Here is a 14,277-nt window from a genome sequence, read left to right as displayed (position 1 = left end):
TAGATTGCTCGATTTGGTTATTAGAGGTACGTGGTTCGATACATGCATTTCCAAATCATTTTTGTCCTCACAACTCTCCAATATATTTTATGGTGTTTTGATCTTTTCAGGAAATTCTTATTTTCTTTTTTATTCATTTATTATTTTTAATTTCTAATTTTAACTTATTACAAAAATTACTATCATAATTAATGATTGGGGACGTAGCTCAAATAGTAGAGCTCTTGCTTTGCATACAAGAGGTTCGAGGTTCGTTACCCCCCATCAGAAAATTATTTTTATACTCTCAACTCACCAATATGTTTTAGGGTGTTTTGATATTTTGGGGAATTTATTATTTTCTTTTATTTATTTTTGTTATTTATTATTTTTTAATTTTTAATTTTAATTTATTATAAATATCACTATCATAATTAAGGAATGGGGACGTAGCTCATATAGTAGACTGCTCGCTTTGCATGTGAGAGTTTCGATCTTCGATACCCCGCATCTCATAGTTATTTTTATCCTCCCAACTCATCAATATATTTTAGAGTGTCTTGATCTTCTTAAGAATTTCTTATTTTCTTTGATTTTTCTTTATTATTTTTAGTTTTTTGGTTTTAATTTATTATAACAATTACCATCATAATTAACAAATGGGGATGTAGCTTAAATGGTAGAGCGCTTGTTTTGCATGCGAGAGGTATGGGTTTCGGTACACTGCATCTCCAAATTATTTTTATCATCACAAATGAACAATATATTTTAGGGTGATTTGATATTTTCAGGAATTTCTTATTTTCTTTCATTCTTATTTATTATTTTGAATTTATCATATTTTAATATATTACAACAATTACAATCTTAATTATGAAATGGGGATGTAGCTGAATTGGTAGAGCGCTCGCTTAACATGCGAGATGTACGAGCTTCAATACCCCGCATCTCTAAAATATTTTTACCAGACAACTCAGCAATAAAATTTAGGGTGTTTTAATAATTTTCAAGAATTTCTTATTTTCATTCATATTTATTTATTATTTTCAATTTTTAATATTACTGTATTGAAACAATTATTATCATAGATAACAAATGGGTATGTAGCACAAACCGTAGAGTGCCTGCTTTGCATGTTAATGGTACGGGGTTCGATACCACGCATTTCTAAATTATTTTTATCCTCACAACACATCAATATATTTCGGGGTGTTTTGTCCTTTTCAGGAATTTCTTATTTTCTTTCATTTGTATTTACTATTCTTTAACTTATTACAACAATTACTCTCATTCTTAACAAATGGGGATGTAGCACAAACGGTAGAATGCTTGCTTTCACCAATATATGTTATGGTGTGTTGAATTCTTCTGCATTTCTTATTTTCTTTAATATTTATTTATTATTTTTAATTTTTAATTTTAATTTATTACAACAATTACTTTCGTAATTAACAACTGGGGATGCAGCTCGAACGGTAGCGTGCTTACTTTGCATTCAAGGGGTACGTGGATCGATACATTGCATTTCCAAATTATTTTTATCCTCACCACTCACCAATATATTTTAGGGTGTTTTTAAACTTTACAAGAATATCTTATTTTCTTTCATTTTTATTTATTATTTTTAATTTTTAATTTTTTGTATTACAACAGCAACTTTCATAACTAACAAATGGGGATGTAGCCAAACAGAAGAGGACTCGCTTTGCATGTTAGAAGTATGGGGTTCGATAAACCGCATTTCCAAATTATTTTTTTCCTGACAAATCACCAATATATTTTAAGGTGTTTTGATCTTTTTAGGAATTTCTTATTTTCTTTCATATTCATTTATTATTCTTAATTTTTATTTTAATTCATTAATACAATTACATTCATAATTAACAAACGGGGGCGTAGTTCAAACGGTAGAGCGCTTGCTTTGCATGCGAGAGGTACGGGGTTCGATACCCCGCATCACCAACTTATTGTTATCCTCAGAACTCGCTAATATATTTTAGGGTGTTTTGATCTTTTCTGGAATTATTTATTTTCTTTGATTTTTATTTATTCTTTTTAATGTCTTACAACATTTACTATTATAATAGTCAAATGGGGATGTAGCTCAAATGGTAGAGCGCTCGCTTTGCATGCGAGAGGTACGGGGTTCGATACCCTGCATCTCCAAATTACTTTTATCCTCATAAGTCATCTATATATTTTAGGGTATTTTGATATTTTCAGGCATTTCTTATTTTCTTTCATATTTAATTATAATTTTTAATTTATTACAACAATTTTTATCACAATTAACAAATGGTCATTTTGCTCAAATGGAGGAACGCTCGCTCTACATGCAAGAGGTATGGGGATCGATACCCCGTATTTCTAAATTATTTTTATCTTAACAACTCACCAATATGTTTTAAGGTGTTTTGATCTTTTCAGGAATTTATTATTTTTTTCATATACATTTATTATTTTAATTTTTTTTTGGTTTAATTTATTACATCATTACCATCATAATTAACAAATGGGGACGTAGCTGAAACGGTAGAGTGCTTGCTTTGCTTGCAAGAGGTATGAGGCTCGATACACCGCATTTCCAAATTATTTTTATCCTCACAATTCAACAATATATTTTAGAGTATTTTTATCTTTTCTACAAATTTCTTCTTTTCTTTCATTTTTATTTTTTATTTTTTATTAGGTTTAGTTTATTATAACGATTACTATCATAGATAACAAATGGGTATGTAGCACGAACCGTAGAGTGCCCGCTTTGCATGTTAGTGGTACGGGGTTCGATACCCTGCATTTCTAAATTATTTTTATCCTCACAACACATCAATATATTTCAGGGTGTTTTGACCTTTTCAGGAATTTCTTATTTTCTTTCATATGTATTTACTATTTTTTAACTTAATACAACAATTACTCTCATTATTAACAAATGGGGATGTAGCTCAAACGGTAGAATGCTTGCTATGCATGCGAGAGGTACAACAACCGATACTCCGCATCTCCAAATTGTTTTTATCTTCACAATTCACCAATATATGTTAAGGTGTGTTGAACTTTTCTGGAATTTCTTAGTTTCTTTAATATTTATTTATTATTTTTAATTTTTAATTTTAATTTATTACAACAATTACTTTCGTAATTCACAACTGGGGATGTAGCTCGAACGGTAAAGCGCTTACTTTGCATTCAAGGGGTACGTGCATCGATACATTGTATTTCCAAATTATTTTTATCCTCACAACTCACCAATATTTTTTAGTTTGTTTTTAAACTTTACAAGAATATCTTATTTTCTTTCATTTTTAATTTTTAATTTTTTGAATTACAACAACAACTATCATAACTAACAAATGGGGATGTAGCAAAAATAGAAGAGGGCTCGCTTTGCATGTTACAAGTATGGGGTTCAATAAACCGCATTTCCAAATTATTTTCATCCTGAGAACTCACCAATATATTTTAAGGTATTTTGATCTTTTTAGGAATTTCTTATTTTCTTTCATATTCATTTATTATTTTTATTTTTTATTTTTAATTTACTAAAACAATTACAATCATAATTAACAAACGGGGGCGTAGCTCAAACGGTAGAGCGCTTGCTTTGCAAGCAAGAGGTACGGGGATGGATAAACCGCATCTCCAAATTGTTTTTATCTTCACAACTGACCAATATATTTTAGGGTGTTTTGAAGTTTTCAGGAAATTCTAATTTTCTATCATTTTTATTTATTATTTTAAATTTTTTTGGTTTAGTTTATTATAACGATTATTATCACAATGAACAAATGGGGATGTTGCACAAACGTTCGAGCGCTTTTTTTGCATGCAAGAGGTACGGGGATCGATACACTGCATTTCCAAATTATTTTTATCCTCACAACTCACCAATATATTTGATTATTATTTTTAATTTTTAGGTGTAATTTATTACAACAATTACTATCTTAATTAACAAATGGGGATGTAGCTCAAATGAAAGAGTGCTCGCTTAGCATGAGAGAGGTACGGGGTTCGGTACCCCGCGTCTCCTACTTATTGTTATCCACACAACTTGCTAATATATTTTAGGGTGTTTTGATCTTTTCTGGAATTTTTTATTTTCTTTGATTTTTATTTATTCTTTTTAATGTCTTACAACATTTACTATTATAATAATCAAATGGGGATGTAGCTCAAATGGTAGAGCGCTCGCTTAGCATGTGAGAAGTACGGGGTTCGATACCCCGCATCTCCAACTTATTGTTATCCTCAGAACTCGCTAATATATTTTAGGGTGTTTTGATCTTTTCTGATATTTTTTATTTTCTTTGATTTTTATTTATTCTTTTTAATGTCTTACAACATTTACTATTATAATGATCAAATGGGGATGTAGCTCAAATGGTAGAGCGCTCGCTTTGCATGCGAGAGGTACGGGGTTTGATACCCCGCATCTCCAAATTACTTTTATCCCCATAAGTCATCAATATATTTTAGGGTGTTTTGATATTTTCAATAATTTCTTATTTTCTTTCATATTTAATTATTATTTTTAATTTGCTACAACAATTTTTTTCACAATTAGCAAATGGGCATTTTGATCAAACGGAGGAATGCTCGCTCTACATGCAAGAGGCACGGGGATCGATACCCCGTATCTCAAAATTATTTTTATCTTCACAACTCACCAATATGTTTTAAGGTGTTTAGGTCTTTTCAGGAATTTATTATTTTTTTTTCATATGAATTTACTATTTTAAATTTTTTTTTGGTTTAATTTATTACAACAATTACCATCATAATTAACAAATGGGGACGTAGCTGAAATGGTAGAGTGCTTGCTTTGCTTGCAAGAGGTACGAGGCTCGATACACCGCATTTCCAAATTATTTGTATCCTCACAATTCACCAATATATTTAGAGTATTTTGATTTTTTCTACAAATTTCTTCTTTTCTTTCATTTTTATTTTTTTATTTTTTTTAGGTTTAATTTATTATAACGATTACTATCATAGTTAAGAAATGGGGATGTATCACAAATGGTAGATTGCTCGATTTGGTTATTAGAGGTACGTGGTTCAATACATGCATTTCCAAATCATTTTTGTCCTCACAACTCTCCAATATATTTTATGGTGTTTTGATCTTTTCAGGAAATTCTTATTTTCTTTTTTATTCATTTATTATTTTCAATTTCTAATTTTAACTTATTACAAAAATTACTATCATAATTAATGATTGGGGACGTAGCTCAAATAGTAGAGCTCTTGCTTTGCATACAAGAGGTTCGAGGTTCGTTACCCCCCATCAGAAAATTATTTTTATACTCTCAACTCACCAATATGTTTTAGGGTGTTTTGATATTTTGGGGAATTTATTATTTTCTTTTATTTATTTTTGTTATTTATTATTTTTTAATTTTTAATTTTAATTTATTATAAATATCACTATCATAATTAAGGAATGGGGACGTAGCTCATATAGTAGACTGCTCGCTTTGCATGTGAGAGTTTCGATCTTCGATACCCCGCATCTCATAGTTATTTTTATCCTCCCAACTCATCAATATATTTTAGAGTGTCTTGATCTTCTTAAGAATTTCTTATTTTCTTTGATTTTTCTTTATTATTTTTAATTTTTTGGTTTTAATTTATTATAACAATTACCATCATAATTAACAAATGGGGATGTAGCTTAAATGGTAGAGCGCTTGTTTTGCATGCGAGAGGTATGGGTTTCGGTACACTGCATCTCCAAATTATTTTTATCGTCACAAATGAACAATATATTTTAGGGTGATTTGATATTTTCAGGAATTTCTTATTTTCTTTCATTCTTATTTATTATTTTGAATTTATCATATTTTAATATATTACAACAATTACAATCTTAATTATGAAATGGGGATGTAGCTGAATTGGTAGAGCGCTCGCTTAACATGCGAGATGTACGAGCTTCAATACCCCGCATCTCTAAAATATTTTTACCAGACAACTCAGCAATAAAATTTAGGGTGTTTTAATAATTTTCAAGAATTTCTTATTTTCATTCATATTTATTTATTATTTTCAATTTTTAATATTACTGTATTGAAACAATTATTATCATAGATAACAAATGGGTATGTAGCACAAACCGTAGAGTGCCTGCTTTGCATGTTAATGGTACGGGGTTCGATACCACGCATTTCTAAATTATTTTTATCCTCACAACACATCAATATATTTCGGGGTGTTTTGTCCTTTTCAGGAATTTCTTATTTTCTTTCATTTGTATTTACTATTCTTTAACTTATTACAACAATTACTCTCATTCTTAACAAATGGGGATGTAGCACAAACGGTAGAATGCTTGCTTTCACCAATATATGTTATGGTGTGTTGAATTCTTCTGCATTTCTTATTTTCTTTAATATTTATTTATTATTTTTAATTTTTAATTTTAATTTATTACAACAATTACTTTCGTAATTAACAACTGGGGATGCAGCTCGAACGGTAGCGTGCTTACTTTGCATTCAAGGGGTACGTGGATCGATACATTGCATTTCCAAATTATTTTTATCCTCACCACTCACCAATATATTTTAGGGTGTTTTTAAACTTTACAAGAATATCTTATTTTCTTTCATTTTTATTTATTATTTTTAATTTTTAATTTTTTGTATTACAACAGCAACTTTCATAACTAACAAATGGGGATGTAGCCAAACAGAAGAGGACTCGCTTTGCATGTTAGAAGTATGGGGTTCGATAAACCGCATTTCCAAATTATTTTTTTCCTGACAAATCACCAATATATTTTAAGGTGTTTTGATCTTTTTAGGAATTTCTTATTTTCTTTCATATTCATTTATTATTCTTAATTTTTATTTTAATTCATTAATACAATTACATTCATAATTAACAAACGGGGGCGTAGCTCAAACGGTAGAGCGCTTGCTTTGCATGCGAGAGGTACGGGGTTCGATACCCCGCATCACCAACTTATTGTTATCCTCAGAACTCGCTAATATATTTTAGGGTGTTTTGATCTTTTCTGGAATTATTTATTTTCTTTGATTTTTATTTATTCTTTTTAATGTCTTACAACATTTACTATTATAATAGTCAAATGGGGATGTAGCTCAAATGGTAGAGCGCTCGCTTTGCATGCGAGAGGTACGGGGTTCGATACCCTGCATCTCCAAATTACTTTTATCCTCATAAGTCATCTATATATTTTAGGGTATTTTGATATTTTCAGGCATTTCTTATTTTCTTTCATATTTAATTATAATTTTTAATTTATTACAACAATTTTTATCACAATTAGCAAATGGTCATTTTGCTCAAATGGAGGAACGCTCGCTCTACATGCAAGAGGTATGGGGATCGATACCCCGTATTTCTAAATTATTTTTATCTTAACAACTCACCAATATGTTTTAAGGTGTTTTGATCTTTTCAGGAATTTATTATTTTTTTCATATACATTTATTATTTTAATTTTTTTTTGGTTTAATTTATTACATCATTACCATCATAATTAACAAATGGGGACGTAGCTGAAACGGTAGAGTGCTTGCTTTGCTTGCAAGAGGTATGAGGCTCGATACACCGCATTTCCAAATTATTTTTATCCTCACAATTCAACAATATATTTTAGAGTATTTTTATCTTTTCTACAAATTTCTTCTTTTCTTTCATTTTTATTTTTTATTTTTTATTAGGTTTAGTTTATTATAACGATTACTATCATAGATAACAAATGGGTATGTAGCACGAACCGTAGAGTGCCCGCTTTGCATGTTAGTGGTACGGGGTTCGATACCCTGCATTTCTAAATTATTTTTATCCTCACAACACATCAATATATTTCAGGGTGTTTTGACCTTTTCAGGAATTTCTTATTTTCTTTCATATGTATTTACTATTTTTTAACTTAATACAACAATTACTCTCATTATTAACAAATGGGGATGTAGCTCAAACGGTAGAATGCTTGCTATGCATGCGAGAGGTACAACAACCGATACTCCGCATCTCCAAATTGTTTTTATCTTCACAATTCACCAATATATGTTAAGGTGTGTTGAACTTTTCTGGAATTTCTTAGTTTCTTTAATATTTATTTATTATTTTTAATTTTTAATTTTAATTTATTACAACAATTACTTTCGTAATTCACAACTGGGGATGTAGCTCGAACGGTAAAGCGCTTACTTTGCATTCAAGGGGTACGTGCATCGATACATTGTATTTCCAAATTATTTTTATCCTCACAACTCACCAATATTTTTTAGTTTGTTTTTAAACTTTACAAGAATATCTTATTTTCTTTCATTTTTAATTTTTAATTTTTTGAATTACAACAACAACTATCATAACTAACAAATGGGGATGTAGCAAAAATAGAAGAGGGCTCGCTTTGCATGTTACAAGTATGGGGTTCAATAAACCGCATTTCCAAATTATTTTCATCCTGAGAACTCACCAATATATTTTAAGGTATTTTGATCTTTTTAGGAATTTCTTATTTTCTTTCATATTCATTTATTATTTTTATTTTTTATTTTTAATTTACTAAAACAATTACAATCATAATTAACAAACGGGGGCGTAGCTCAAACGGTAGAGCGCTTGCTTTGCAAGCAAGAGGTACGGGGATGGATAAACCGCATCTCCAAATTGTTTTTATCTTCACAACTGACCAATATATTTTAGGGTGTTTTGAAGTTTTCAGGAAATTCTAATTTTCTATCATTTTTATTTATTATTTTAAATTTTTTTGGTTTAGTTTATTATAACGATTATTATCACAATGAACAAATGGGGATGTTGCACAAACGTTAGAGCGCTTTTTTTGCATGCAAGAGGTACGGGGATCGATACACTGCATTTCCAAATTATTTTTATCCTCACAACTCACCAATATATTTGATTATTATTTTTAATTTTTAGGTGTAATTTATTACAACAATTACTATCTTAATTAACAAATGGGGATGTAGCTCAAATGAAAGAGTGCTCGCTTAGCATGAGAGAGGTACGGGGTTCGGTACCCCGCGTCTCCTACTTATTGTTATCCACACAACTTGCTAATATATTTTAGGGTGTTTTGATCTTTTCTGGAATTTTTTATTTTCTTTGATTTTTATTTATTCTTTTTAATGTCTTACAACATTTACTATTATAATAATCAAATGGGGATGTAGCTCAAATGGTAGAGCGCTCGCTTAGCATGTGAGAAGTACGGGGTTCGATACCCCGCATCTCCAACTTATTGTTATCCTCAGAACTCGCTAATATATTTTAGGGTGTTTTGATCTTTTCTGATATTTTTTATTTTCTTTGATTTTTATTTATTCTTTTTAATGTCTTACAACATTTACTATTATAATGATCAAATGGGGATGTAGCTCAAATGGTAGAGCGCTCGCTTTGCATGCGAGAGGTACGGGGTTTGATACCCCGCATCTCCAAATTACTTTTATCCCCATAAGTCATCAATATATTTTAGGGTGTTTTGATATTTTCAATAATTTCTTATTTTCTTTCATATTTAATTATTATTTTTAATTTGCTACAACAATTTTTTTCACAATTAGCAAATGGGCATTTTGATCAAACGGAGGAATGCTCGCTCTACATGCAAGAGGCACGGGGATCGATACCCCGTATCTCAAAATTATTTTTATCTTCACAACTCACCAATATGTTTTAAGGTGTTTAGGTCTTTTCAGGAATTTATTATTTTTTTTTCATATGAATTTACTATTTTAAATTTTTTTTTGGTTTAATTTATTACAACAATTACCATCATAATTAACAAATGGGGACGTAGCTGAAATGGTAGAGTGCTTGCTTTGCTTGCAAGAGGTACGAGGCTCGATACACCGCATTTCCAAATTATTTGTATCCTCACAATTCACCAATATATTTAGAGTATTTTGATTTTTTCTACAAATTTCTTCTTTTCTTTCATTTTTATTTTTTTATTTTTTTTAGGTTTAATTTATTATAACGATTACTATCATAGTTAAGAAATGGGGATGTATCACAAATGGTAGATTGCTCGATTTGGTTATTAGAGGTACGTGGTTCGATACATGCATTTCCAAATCATTTTTATCCTCACAACTCTCCAATATATTTTATGGTGTTTTGATCTTTTCAGGAAATTCTTATTTTCTTTTTTATTCATTTATTATTTTTAATTTCTAATTTTAACTTATTACAAAAATTACTATCATAATTAATGATTGGGGACGTAGCTCAAATAGTAGAGCTCTTGCTTTGCATACAAGAGGTTCGAGGTTCGTTACCCCCCATCAGAAAATTATTTTTATACTCTCAACTCACCAATATGTTTTAGGGTGTTTTGATATTTTGGGGAATTTATTATTTTCTTTTATTTATTTTTGTTATTTATTATTTTTTAATTTTTAATTTTAATTTATTATAAATATCACTATCATAATTAAGGAATGGGGACGTAGCTCATATAGTAGACTGCTCGCTTTGCATGTGAGAGTTTCGATCTTCGATACCCCGCATCTCATAGTTATTTTTATCCTCCCAACTCATCAATATATTTTAGAGTGTCTTGATCTTCTTAAGAATTTCTTATTTTCTTTGATTTTTCTTTATTATTTTTAATTTTTTGGTTTTAATTTATTATAACAATTACCATCATAATTAACAAATGGGGATGTAGCTTAAATGGTAGAGCGCTTGTTTTGCATGCGAGAGGTATGGGTTTCGGTACACTGCATCTCCAAATTATTTTTATCGTCACAAATGAACAATATATTTTAGGGTGATTTGATATTTTCAGCAATTTCTTATTTTCTTTCATTCTTATTTATTATTTTGAATTTATCAAATTTTAATATATTACAACAATTACTATCGTAATTATCAAATGGGGATGTAGCTGAATTGGTAGAGCGCTCGCTTAACATGCGAGATGTACGAGCTTCAATACCCCGCATCTCTAAAACATTTTTACCTCACAACTCAGCAATAAAATTTAGGGTGTTTTAATAATTTGAAGAATTTCTTATTTTCATTATTATTTATTTATTATTTTTAATTTTTAATTTTACTGTTTTGAAACAATTATTATCATAGATAACAAATGGGTATGTAGCACAAACCGTAGAGTGCCCGCTTTGCATGTTAATGGTAAGGGGTTCGATACCACGCATTTCTAAATTATTTTTATCCTCACAACACATCAATATATTTCGGGGTGTTTTGTCCTTTTCAGGAATTTCTTATTTTCTTTCATTTGTATTTACTATTCTTTAACTTATTACAACAATTACTCTCATTATTAACAAATGGGGATGTAGCACAAATGGTAGAATGCTTGCTTTCACCAATATATGTTATGGTGTGTTGAACTCTTCTGCATTTCTTATTTTCTTTAATATTTATTTATTATTTTTAATTTTTAATTTTAATTTATTACAACAATTACTTTCGTAATTAGCAACTGGGGATGTAGCTCGAACGGTAGCGCGCTTACTTTGCATTCAAGGGGTACGTGGATCGATACATTGCATTTCCAAATTATTTTTATCTTCACCACTCACCAATATATTTTAGGGTGTTTTTAAACTTTACAAGAATATCTTATTTTCTTTCATTTTTATTTATTATTTTTAATTTTTAATTTTTTGTATTACAACAGCAACTTTCATAACTAACAAATGGGGATGTAGCCAAACAGAAGAGGACTCGCTTTGCATGTTAGAAGTATGGGGTTCGATAAACCGCATTTCCAAATTATTTTTTTCCTGACAAATCACCAATATATTTTAAGGTGTTTTGATCTTTTTAGGAATTTCTTATTTTCTTTCATATTCATTTATTATTCTTAATTTTTAATTTTAATTCATTAATACAATTACATTCATAATTAACAAACGGGGGCGCAGCTCAAACGGTAGAGCGCTTGCTTTGCATGCGAGAGGTACGGGGTTCGATACCCCGCATCACCAACTTATTGTTATCCTCAGAACTCGCTAATATATTTTAGGGTGTTTTGATCTTTTCTGGAATTTTTTATTTTCTTTGATTTTTATTTATTCTTTTTAATGTCTTACAACATTTACTATTATAATAGTCAAATGGGGATGTAGCTCAAATGGTAGAGCGCTCGCTTTGCATGCGAGAGGTACGGGGTTCGATACCCTGCATCTCCAAATTACTTTTATCCTCATAAGTCATCTATATATTTTAGGGTATTTTGATATTTTCAGGCATTTCTTATTTTCTTTCATATTTAATTATAATTTTTAATTTATTACAACAATTTTTATCACAATTAACAAATGGTCATTTTGCTCAAATGGAGGAACGCTCGCTCTACATGCAAGAGGTATGGGGATCGATACCCCGTATTTCTAAATTATTTTTATCTTAACAACTCACCAATATGTTTTAAGGTGTTTTGATCTTTTCAGGAATTTATTATTTTTTTCATATACATTTATTATTTTAATTTTTTTTTGGTTTAATTTATTACATCATTACCATCATAATTAACAAATGGGGACGTAGCTGAAACGGTAGAGTGCTTGCTTTGCTTGCAAGAGGTATGAGGCTCGATACACCGCATTTCCAAATTATTTTTATCCTCACAATTCAACAATATATTTTAGAGTATTTTTATCTTTTCTACAAATTTCTTCTTTTCTTTCATTTTTATTTTTTATTTTTTATTAGGTTTAGTTTATTATAACGATTACTATCATAGATAACAAATGGGTATGTAGCACGAACCGTAGAGTGCCCGCTTTGCATGTTAGTGGTACGGGGTTCGATACCCTGCATTTCTAAATTATTTTTATCCTCACAACACATCAATATATTTCAGGGTGTTTTGACCTTTTCAGGAATTTCTTATTTTCTTTCATATGTATTTACTATTTTTTTACTTAATACAACAATTACTCTCATTATTAACAAATGGGGATGTAGCTCAAACGGTAGAATGCTTGCTATGCATGCGAGAGGTACAACAACCGATACTCCGCATCTCCAAATTGTTTTTATCTTCACAATTCACCAATATATGTTAAGGTGTGTTGAACTTTTCTGGAATTTCTTAGTTTCTTTAATATTTATTTATTATTTTTAATTTTTAATTTTAATTTATTACAACAATTACTTTCGTAATTCACAACTGGGGATGTAGCTCGAACGGTAAAGCGCTTACTTTGCATTCAAGGGGTACGTGCATCGATACATTGTATTTCCAAATTATTTTTATCCTCACAACTCACCAATATTTTTTAGTTTGTTTTTAAACTTTACAAGAATATCTTATTTTCTTTCATTTTTAATTTTTTGTTTTTTGAATTACAACAACAACTATCATAACTAACAAATGGGGATGTAGCAAAAATAGAAGAGGGCTCGCTTTGCATGTTACAAGTATGGGGTTCAATAAACCGCATTTCCAAATTATTTTCATCCTGAGAACTCACCAATATATTTTAAGGTATTTTGATCTTTTTAGGAATTTCTTATTTTCTTTCATATTCATTTATTATTTTTATTTTTTATTTTTAATTTACTAAAACAATTACAATCATAATTAACAAACGGGGGCGTAGCTCAAACGGTAGAGCGCTTGCTTTGCAAGCAAGAGGTACGGGGATGGATAAACCGCATCTCCAAATTGTTTTTATCTTCACAACTGACCAATATATTTTAGGGTGTTTTGAAGTTTTCAGGAAATTCTAATTTTCTATCATTTTTATTTATTATTTTAAATTTTTTTGGTTTAGTTTATTATAACGATTATTATCACAATGAACAAATGGGGATGTTGCACAAACGTTAGAGCGCTTTTTTTGCATGCAAGAGGTACGGGGATCGATACACTGCATTTCCAAATTATTTTTATCCTCACAACTCACCAATATATTTGATTATTATTTTTAATTTTTAGGTGTAATTTATTACAACAATTACTATCTTAATTAACAAATGGGGATGTAGCTCAAATGAAAGAGTGCTCGCTTAGCATGAGAGAGGTACGGGGTTCGGTACCCCGCGTCTCCTACTTATTGTTATCCACACAACTTGCTAATATATTTTAGGGTGTTTTGATCTTTTCTGGAATTTTTTATTTTCTTTGATTTTTATTTATTCTTTTTAATGTCTTACAACATTTACTATTATAATAATCAAATGGGGATGTAGCTCAAATGGTAGAGCGCTCGCTTAGCATGTGAGAAGTACGGGGTTCGATACCCCGCATCTCCAACTTATTGTTATCCTCAGAACTCGCTAATATATTTTAGGGTGTTTTGATCT

At 29.9% G+C, this 14,277-nt stretch overlaps 4 non-coding genes across 4 annotated transcripts; all 4 read left to right on the top strand.

The window, feature by feature from the left end:
- The first annotated feature begins 2,072 nt into the window (after positions 1-2,072).
- Positions 2,073-2,145, top strand: TRNAA-UGC (transfer RNA alanine (anticodon UGC)). Its single transcript has one exon. It is a non-coding gene; the product is annotated as a tRNA-Ala (tRNA).
- Positions 2,146-7,077: 4,932 nt separating this feature from the next.
- Positions 7,078-7,150, top strand: TRNAA-UGC (transfer RNA alanine (anticodon UGC)). The gene has a single exon. It is a non-coding gene; the product is annotated as a tRNA-Ala (tRNA).
- Positions 7,151-9,352: 2,202 nt separating this feature from the next.
- On the top strand, positions 9,353-9,425 carry TRNAA-UGC (transfer RNA alanine (anticodon UGC)). The gene has a single exon. It is a non-coding gene; the product is annotated as a tRNA-Ala (tRNA).
- Positions 9,426-12,082: 2,657 nt separating this feature from the next.
- TRNAA-UGC (transfer RNA alanine (anticodon UGC)) lies at positions 12,083-12,155 on the top strand. Its single transcript has one exon. It is a non-coding gene; the product is annotated as a tRNA-Ala (tRNA).
- The last annotated feature ends 2,122 nt before the right edge of the window (positions 12,156-14,277 follow it).

This window comes from Nelumbo lutea, chromosome 2 (genome assembly GCF_056320005.1).
Source record: "Nelumbo lutea isolate HS-2025 chromosome 2, American lotus-T2T, whole genome shotgun sequence".
NCBI classification, from domain to species: domain Eukaryota; kingdom Viridiplantae; phylum Streptophyta; class Magnoliopsida; order Proteales; family Nelumbonaceae; genus Nelumbo; species Nelumbo lutea.
This window is presented reverse-complemented; position numbering and strand designations above follow the sequence as displayed.